The following is a 10,842-nucleotide window of genomic DNA, read 5'->3' on the forward strand; positions in this document are numbered from 1 at the left end:
GCACATGGACCGTTTGGCGTGTTGGTACTGCTCCTACTATCATTGTTGCTACTACTGATACTATCAGAAAAACAAACTATACAAGTTTCATTATCATTAGTTGGGCGAGTAAGGAGTCTCAACTGCTTGTCTGATGAGGTTGGAGTTGGCCATGCAGTATAACACTCCAATATCTTTTCCAGGAGGCAATTTCCAAACATGAGTTCTGTGAAGGCCAATGGTTTGTTCTAGTCGCTAAGGGGAGTGACATTGTGTTTCATTTACCTCTCGAATAACACCTGCATGTGGTTGTATCTACCCTTGTATAGAAGAGACATGTGAGACTAATCTATAGCAAAATATCCATCTAGCTTGTTGGACCAATCTCTGCTAAGTAGCAGGCCATATGCTTCTGGTATGTCCACAACAACTATTTTGATGCATTGGTCAACTCGACCGTCATGGTATAGTCGGATGATCACATCTCGAAGTTCACTAATGGCTGGTACTAATGTTCTATCAAGTTGGATGATTCTCGTGGATGTTTCGCTCCATCGTGCATTGATCTTCTTAGCGATGGAGAGCGGCATGACGTTGGCTTCTGCGCTAGAACCAACCAAGCAGTTGTGAAAATTGTAGTTGAAAAATTCGAATGAAAGCAGGCAATGCAGGGCAACTTGAGTTTTCTCCTTCCATCTGGAGTGTATTGAGAATAGTAGATAGTGATCCGGGAGGTGTGCTTGCTCCCTTGTTTGTAGAGGCTGCATTGTTTGCTAACGTTTGTCCCAACACATGCAGCATGATATCTCGCTGACTATGGACTTTTTCTAACTCAAAAAAACTGATGTTCGCCCAAGTTTTCTTCATGTCATCGAATATGTTGTAGTCCGAAGGTGGTAGACTCACCAAGGTGTCCAGGGTGGAACGAATGTTCATGCTGTCCGGCGGAGTGTTCTGCAACTTGTCACTCATGGATTCACTCTTATCTGCCAATGTCTTCCCAGAATTTATTTGTGTCTGTTGCATCAAGCCAACCGATGGATTAGCCTTCTTTATCAGCTGCCTCACTTTCTCTTCCATTTCCCCAAGTGTAGGGGGAGCCCCTTTACTCCTAAGGTTGTAACAATCAATTTTCTTTTGGGGTTGCTTCTCGGGGCCCCTTTACTTACAAGCACTGACAAGCATTCACCACATGCCCAAAACTTGGTCTTTCATCAGGTGCAACCTCTTCGTTGTCATCAGTATCTTTCGGCTACTCCTGCATATCGCCTTCCGCATCGAGTGTATGACTGCAGACAGAGGTAACGACTTGCTTCCAATCTGAACAAGAGTTCTCGGGGTGGAACTCTTCATGGAAGAAACATAAATTAGGATCAACGCACTGATCGAGTTGGAACATGGGCTTTTGTGCAAATTTGGAAGTGAATCTGTTGTTGCTTGAGGAGCCAGTTGATGAACTGCTTTCCTGTCTCTGTCTGGGCATATGGCTGTTTGCAAATGTGTCTGTTTTCCATTGCTTGAGTTTGGACATTTTGGTGGCCAAATTCTTGACAAGGCGCGTGAGGGTCTCAATATCAGTTGCTTCCTTGTCTCTACCTTTGCTCATCGTTACTTGGGGCTTTCTTATCGCATCCTTGGAGTCTTTCATTGATTCGTCATCCTTGACGACTCCAATTGTGCACAAGTATTTTTCAACAGCAATGGCATCTTCACAGTTTTCTAAAAGTGTTGGCTTCGCAGCTCACTTGACGAACTACGCAACAGTAGTCAGCAGTGAAGACGTGTAATAGTCAACAATGATGGAGTCATGAGATTTAGTGTCTACTGCAAATTTGTTCAAAATATGCATAAACCTCTGATTGAAGTCTTTCACTTTCTCTTTTCCCTCCATCCTGAGGCTTCCCAATTCCTTGAGCAGCATGGCTGGGGTCTTGTCATCAATAAACTTTTTGAGGAACATACATTTGAAATAACCCCAGTTCTGTATGGAGTTGGGTGGAAGGCTATGATACCAAGCAGTTGCATGACCATCCAAGGTACATGGGAACAGTCTACATGCTACGTCGTCATAACATACATCAAGGGTCTATAGCTATAGGTAGAAGTTGTCTAAGTGGTCTTCTACCTTCACCGCGTTGTCGGGGTTGAACTTGATGTTCATCCTCTCTGCTCACTTCGGCATCTTGTCCAGAACAGCTGGGAGAGCCAATGGTCCTTGAGTCATCCATTCAAGATTTGGGTCAGCCATCTCTTCATCTTCTTCCTCTCCTTCAAAATCTGATGGTTCCGGATCTGAATCTGTCGGTTCGTCTCCACCTCCACCTCCTCCACTTCCTTCCCCTCTGCCTCCTATATTGGAGTTCGATCCCAAGATCACAAGAGTGCCTTATTCATCTTCAAGGAAGATCAGAGGCTCCTCTTTGTCTTCAACTTCTTCTTCCACCGATGATACAACAACTCCTGTGGGAGTGACTTTTGGCTTCCTAGATGTGTGCGGAAGATGTTGTACAACTGGGATCAGTCAAACTTCTTTAACAAACTAACAAGTGATGGGACAGATGGAGCGAAGGTGTTGACATGAAATATTGTGTTCAATTCTGGGAGGTGAGGAGTAACCAACTGCAGAGTTTCGTGAGAGGGAGTGTGAGTTACTACCTTGACCAAGTGATTGATGAGTGAGTGTGAGGGGAATTTCAGCCATGTACAACTAGTTTCCCTCCTTCTAGCGCCAGAAATGTTGATGATGCTAGACCCACCAACAATTCAAGGGATCACCCCGGTATGAAGTCCCAAATAGACCTCACACCGTTTGGTGTGGGAGTCCCATCTGGTATGGTGGCCCGATTGCCATTGTCTTAAGGATTTTCCACAACTCTTGCTTCTCAACACAGGAGAGTGGTTCACCTTGTCTTTGAGAAGTGAGGTTCGCATCCCTGGTGAGTGTAAGTGTCACTTGTGTCAATGGTTTTTTCACTATCGAGGGAGAGGGTGAGAGTGAGTTCCAGGTCAATTGGGAGCAGTCCTAACACTAATGGGAATGCACAACACAATAGGACATGCATGGCTTCCAGCGAATTAGTCCACACGGATGCGGCATTCACAACATACAAGGTGAGATAACATATACAGCACTCATGGAGCAATCCGAACGAGTGCAACGGTTGTTACAGTAAGCTTCATGTGAAAGGTTTGTCTGATGTCTAGGAGAGAATTCTACACGGGCGAGACAGTGTTAACAGCATATACAACACATTTCAATTAATAGATTATGCATTACAACAAATGAAGTAGTTCAAATGTAGAACACAGGTTAAAGCAACATGCATTACAAGTGTTAAAAATAAGTCTTACAATAGATACAATACATGTGTAAAAACGTGTTGGCTTGTTAGCAGGCTTCTGAATTAAGCAAAAGTTCCAAGGCACATCATTACACCATACATCACTAACCCCGAATGTGGGGCGTTGGAGCCACTACTTACTCCTCAAAGAAAATATTACGGACTCTCTTGTCTATGTGGGAGGAGCTGAGGTGAATAGTCCTTTGCATGTACAAATGAGGGGGTATTTATAACCAAGGGTGAAACTAACCCTTGTGGTTGTTCGACTACCCTCATGACCATTTGACTTCCATGACTTTTCGATTTACATGACTCTTTGTTCAACAAGTGGGTCTCTTGGACTTTCATGTTACATCACATTGATTGACAACAAGCCCACAGTGGAGATGTGGGCAACATGATTCATGACGTGACTTGACATGACTTGACATGGCAATGCTGGTACATTTGTGCTGTTGTTGGAGTGCATTTCAAGCTATAGTGCTACTAGGTGATCTATGTCTTCATGGTGTATCATAGCTTCACCTTTGCATGGCGAAGTGAGTGGAGTCTTCGATGGTCCTTGGTTCGCTTGATGAAGCTTTAGCATGTTGTTCCTTGCTTGCATGTTGGAAGGCTTGACAAGCTCATATGTTCGTGAAGGTGCATGTTCATAACATTCGTCCACTTCGCATGCTTCATTTGTTCGTCCATTGGTGAACCTGTCCTTCTGCATGTGCTCCCTTTGTTCATCCCATTCATCATCTTTCCATGTTTTTCGGTGTACCTGTACCTGAAATCACTTAGGACGAGACGACATCAAATCCAAAACCTCCTAGTCTACCACAACACATGATCATTCGGATGAAGGTGACCAAGAGAGGTAGCAAGGTTTTGATGCGGGATGATGGCTCCGGGAACTGCTGATGAAAATTGCGCAAGAGTCACAGAGTGATGGAGATGGGCAATCTAAGTCGACAGTGACTATCTGTGATTTCTGGCTCGGCTGGGAGGAAAAGTTGTGCAAATTTTGGGAGGAACAGTCTGAGATGTTGAAAGGAAAGGCAGGCATGCTCTGCTCATTTTTCAGAATGAACGAGAAGTGGGGTTGGACAGCCAAATTTGCACAATTTTGCAGGGGAATGGGTTGGGCTGCATGAAGGATCAACAAGTAAGGATTGTGCAGTTTTTTTGGGGAACTGCCTAAGAGACTGGCAGCCAAAACTGTGCAATTCCTAGAGGAAATTGCCAGTTGGCTACTGGGGTCACTGGCAGAGAGAACTAGACAATTCCCAAAGGGAACTGCCAGTTGGTTGTTGGGGTCACTAGTAGCCAAAACTGCACAATTCCCAGAGGGAACTACCAGATGGCTGTTGGAGTCATTGGCAGCAGAAATTGCGCAATTCTTGGAGGGAATTGGCAGTATGTTGCTTGAGGCTGCTGGTAAGGAAAACTGCACTAAGGCTGGGAGGTCGGCCTGTTGATCATATCTGCATAATTTCTAAGCTGAGTTGACTAATGGGAAACGAAATACCTGCTCATGAACACTATGCAATTTCTGAGATGAACAATTGGTCGACTGTCAGGATGACTGGCTGGGAAAACTACGCAATTTTTTGAGGGAGACAGGGACGGGCTCTTGGTGTCTTTCCAGCCTGTCTACATTGTTTCCTTAGTCAGTTAAGCGGGTGAGGTCAGCGGCCTCTATGCAATGTTTGAGGGGAGTCAGTCTCGGGGTGATTGTCGGGCCCGATTGTGTGGGTAGCCAACATGAGAGCTGATTGAATTGCTTGTGAGAAGCGCAACTTGAAAAGACTAGCTTGGTGCTTTTGTGTTGTTCTAGTTGACAGTCAATCGAGTCGATGGCAGGGTGATGGTCCGACTGTCAGAGGGGAGTTAGGTCATCAAAACCTTCAGTAAAAATGGCTAAGTGTGTGAACAATCGAAAGATGCATAGGTGATAATACGAACACACACTCGCATGACTTGACAACGAAACGACCAAACCATCCAGATACACATGTTCAACAAGACTGATCGACGGTGTAAGTGACAAGCGTGACACTCACGATTAATCGTTCATTGATCGAGATGACGCTTGCGTGACAATTAATGTGACTTTGTGTGTGTGTGCGATAGATGCTTTCATAGCGAACACAACAAGCACATACGAAGAGAAGACTTTGAGCATAGCCAGAAAATGGTCGCAAGCATGACTTAGACATCATCATGCAGAGACTTGAATGCAATGAACAAGCAAGGTGGATGTAAATACTCACACGAGCTCACAGAGTGAACCCGAGTGTGTGCAGTCATCAAGTGAAACTCTTCAAGGGAGGCTCCGAAATTGGTGTAGGCCAAAATTTTGGAGGGTGGTTGTAGTCGCTACAACAGAATATTTTACATGACTGTAGAGTGGCATGAGAATAAGGCGACATAAAAAATTGAATCACCCCTTGTCTTTTGTCTTGTAGTGCAATGATGATCTGAACTAATGAGTTAGAGCGCTCCACTTGATTTGGCATGAGCATAAAGCATGGGAAATCATTAAAATGTTGGGAGTATAATGTCTCCTAAGTAATGCGGGGGGTTGCATGTTATACATGAGGATTGTACATGTGATGATTATAGGCAAGTGGTAGTGGTGTCATGGGGAAATATGGCAGGAAATAGGGAAACATGGGGTAGATAGTAATAGGGGATAAGAATTTAAAACATATTTAATGACCAGACCTCATGACCATCAGAACTTTAGACTGACACAACTTCATTTCGAGTGGTTCTGATCGATGAATGACTGACACATAACCTTTTTGACTTGACTGTATAAACATGTGTGACCTCATGAATCCCACCGAATTTACACTCTTTCCTGCTTTGGATGAACTCTCTATGGAATAAATTCAAGGATGTCAAACAGTGATCTAGAGACTATGACAACAGCAGTAGTCATAGGCTCAACTGCTTCAAAAACTAAAAATCAATGGACAAGGAAAATACATTTGATGTCAAAAACCTAAGACCCTAACATTGGCTCCAATGGGGATGGAAACCTCCTAGAGAGGCCCAAGAATAAAAACTATAGACTAAGAGCCTATTAAGACCATTGGTCAATGGAGTCAAACATAAAACGACAAATACTCAACTGACCAACTAATTACAAAGCTGAAACTTTAAAATAAATCAGAAATTTAACAACACATCACTAAAGTCTTAGGGCCTTCTCCTCAGGCTTCAAACATTTATGATTGTTGTCCACACCTGCTGAAAACTGAAAGCTAAAATTTAAATAAAAACAAACCCAACACACTGCTTCCTACTCTTAACTTGTTTAATTTATATACACTAGGTGATCTCTTCTCTCCAATGCAGCTAGTCAAGCAAATGGATACTTGACTGAGTTATGTTCATACTTCTCATGAGCCGGCAGAAGAAAAAAGAGAGTGGCAACTCAAAATTCCACCGATCCTTTATTTGATGATCAACAAGAAGAAGGAAGCGGTCTTTCAAAAATTCAGGATTATCTTCAAAATAAATGGAAACAATATGTTCATCAGTTTTTCCATATACATTAGGGTCAAATTCTACACATCCTTGTGACATTTCCAATACAACTTCCACCTTATTTAACATTGGAGTTTCCAAAAACAACCCTTCACATAATTCAGTGAGAATATCATTTTGATTTTTAAGAAGAGAAATAACTCCTTTCTTATTATCTTCTTGTAACCGTGACTCTATGATGCAACTGTCATTAATTGGCTCACTACTTTGATGAATAATACCTTCATCTTCTTGAGAATTTAATACCATAATTTGATTTTCAATTTTTTCCCAAACTCAATCTCATAATTGTCACGTGTAAGCATTGACTCTTCATTATAAATAAGTTGATTATTTTTTGCTTCTTGTTCTTCTGAAATGACTAAAGGTTGTTGGACTTTGTCATCAAACTCAGGAGAAAAAACATTAATTTCATTTTCAGCTTGCTGAGAAACTAGTGTTTGTTGAGAATTATCCTAAATATCTTGATCAGTATCCTCTAACCTTTCTTCTTGATAATAGAAAGGTTTCTCATTTAGGGCCTCTATAATTTCATAGTCCATGAACTGATCATCTTCATAACAACTCTCCAAATATTCAATGAAACTCACAAAATGTTCACAATAATTTTGAATTAGCAATAAAGATGGATAAGGTCATTTAAAATTTTCAAAGAATATTGCATGAAAATATTTTAAACATTATAAACTAGTAGCTGGCAATTTTTCATACCATAACCTTCTTTTCCTTCCAAAGTGTCCATGAATATCTTCATGAGACAATATTAAGGAAATTGAACCCTCAACTTGCATACATGCATGTGACATTTAACCAAATTCAGAGCAACATCATCTCGATTTTCATCTTTGAATCTTGGAAAATAAGTTTGCTAGTCTACACAAGGAATGTGGTTTGGAAAGCTTGGAATATGAGCATGACTCACAGGCGCATACCTCACAAGTGAAGTCATATTGAAACTACTGAAACTATTGACCTTTGAATACTGGAGTTGCCAGGTGAATGGTTCATCCTTCCTGTGTCTGACAACTGTCCACCATCAGCAACCAAATCTAAAATATAATGATCTTTCCTTAGGAATATGAAACCGTTCTTTCCCCAACAAGGACGCCAATATGTTAGCTCTCCATAATTTCCTTTAAGGCTGAAGGGAAAAGGACCATAGAGATAGCCACAAACCTCTTTGGGTTAAGAGACTGGTCTTCTCCAGTCGGAGGGGGCTCTCTCAACTTATGAAACTAAAGGTTTCGACTATATGGCATACAGAGCCTAGATCTGAAAGGGATTTTGAAAATTTTGGTTGAAGTACAAATGGTAGAAAGGGTGAGAACATGTGATCAATTGATCTTTTATTGACTTTACTTATGAAATTAAAGTCAACATCCTCCACGAGGGCTTGTTAAGCATGAATTTGGACAACAGTAATAAGCTGTATAATAGAGGAGAAAAACAGAAGAAACAAATCCTTCCTATGTGTATAACAATGATGTTCATACATAAGAAGGAAAACTAGATAGAAGAAATAACATTCATGAGTATAGAACATTCCATTTGCAACTGAAATATGAAAACAGTTGTCTAGAGTAGCTTAACTGAATTCCAAATCAACCGAGATCATTATACTCATAAAACAAGAAGAGACAATAGAATAACTGAGAAATAGATAAACATAACTCCAAATATCATACCATAAGAATCCTTGCAGACAATAATCGATAACTCTCAAGTCATAAGCATTCTATCCATGAATTGATCACAATTACTCACATAAATTCTGAAAATTGATGCAAACAATGTTGAACCATCAACAACCTTTACTTCATATATTTCTAAGTTTAAATAGAAATAGAAAAAATATAATAAGAGTTTAGATTCACTGCACCATTGATCCAAATAGTGGATCGATTCCAAAACAAAATGAGGAAATATGTTTTTTTTTTAAGTATTTTTCCTCAAAAACAAAAACAGAAAGTCTCCTTGGATTTGTTGACATGGCGAATGTTCGCTATGCCAACAAGGGGAACTAACCCGATCGCAAGCCCCAATTAGACCTACTTTCATTTGGAATGGCTAGTTCCAATGGGTTTTAAGGGACCCCATAAACTGTTAAATGTGTTGATAGATTGCTTCTAGGGGGAAGACTCCAATTAAATCAACAAAATAGAACAGCTAACCTCTATGTATTAAATCCTATCTATACTACTTCTAACTACTCTAATCTAGTTCTAGCTATCCTAATCTATCGTGCAGGAGCATGACAAAAGAGAGGTTAAACATCATATATGAATCCCAAGTCTAAATGAATCAATTGTTGGTTCACAGAAGAACAAGGTTGCATCAATTCTAAATTGAAATCCAATCACTCATACAGGAATACACATTCCTTTTATGAAATTAAATCTTGCAACTGATGTTTAACATAGTTTCAAATCAGGGACTGCTCACGAATTAACTATGATGAAGTATCACATTCAAACACCCAAAGATAATCATAAACTGTAAGTCATCAATGGGCACAAACACAAATCACATTCATATTTATGCTCACAACAACATCTTGATTCTTAACATATAAAGAAGAGGAAAATCAATCTGAGAAAAGGCTCCTTCTCTGACCCAAACAATCTTCCTTACTCACAATAAACAAAAGTTGTTCTGCCAAACGAAAAATATCCTTGCTCTCATCTACAGAGGTAATATTTATGCCTTCAGGAATTGACCCCCTTGTCTCCCCTGACTTTTCCACTCCCCTCTCTTTTCACTACATGGATCAAAAAATGTATAGAGGATAACGGTCGATGAGATGTTGACACATCGAAGCCATCTTTGTTGGAGCATCCTTCTTCCTATGGAAATGAACAGGTGTTGATGAAACAAAGAATGGTTGCGTATCATTTCATTGCACCTGTGTGGAGTGGCTATTATTCCCTATCATTTCTTGGAGGAAACTGAAGATGTCATGCCCGTCATCCCACATCTGGCATGCTTTGAGGTGTTTCTAGAGGGAGTGACATCTTGATGGATCAGCGTTGTGCTTCCCTTTTGACATAGAACATGCCTTCATTATGCATTATGGTGGTTCATACCCCTTTTTGCAGGTTTCTCTTTTGTAGTATTGACACTAGGGGTGCAGAGGTGTCATCTAGACATACAACACCTTTATCTGCTACCAGATCCACTCGAACTCACCTGCAGAAATAATTCATATTAGCCTTATGATTACGAACAAATGATAAAAACACCCAAGAACATCTCTCACCATCATTGAAAAATGATAAGGCGTAATGAAATTAAAAGAGCGAGTGTGAAAGAAACGGCCCCTGGCTCAGCCGAAGTTGTGCTGCGACGAGTCGCAATCGCACATCCCAACGGGACATCATATGCAACACCGCCCCTATCGGATTTCTTTTGAAAACCTAGACCATGACATCTTATCGAAAACACAGGAATACATGGAAAAGACCACATTTGACCACAAGGCCAGATTTCAAAATTAATACGCCCGGACGCATAGTTATTGGTGAGTCTGCTTCATTGCTTCGGGCCTTAGGCATAAGCACTAGACTCCGCAGATAGCGATTTAGCGATGGGGAGGCAGACCCGATAACATATATATTCTGCTTGATAAGATCAGCAGGTCTGCCAAATCTCATATCGCAATGTGTGCAGGCCCAGGACTTCGCTGATTATGATATGCGACTTGTTCGAACCCTATATCTGTGTGTGTGTGTGTGTGTCTCTCTCTCTGTGTGTGTGTGTGTGTGTGTTGTATTTAATAATGCGGCAGGTCCGCCATATCGCCGCCACTTTATGTTCAAGCCTTGAGACCCCACTGATTGCGATATGCGAAATGATCTGAACCCGAAAATATATGTATTCCAATCAATAAAGCCATCAGGTCTGGTGTACTATGGTAAGCATTATGTTTTTAATTTGCATGTGATAAGTGAAAAAGGGAAATTGGGCATCGTTTCGAGGTATT

The sequence above is a fragment of the Pinus tabuliformis genome, chromosome J (genome assembly GCF_031772625.1).
Source record: "Pinus tabuliformis cultivar Carrire ecotype Pingquan chromosome J, CPIR1, whole genome shotgun sequence".
NCBI classification, from domain to species: Eukaryota; Viridiplantae; Streptophyta; class Pinopsida; order Pinales; family Pinaceae; genus Pinus; species Pinus tabuliformis.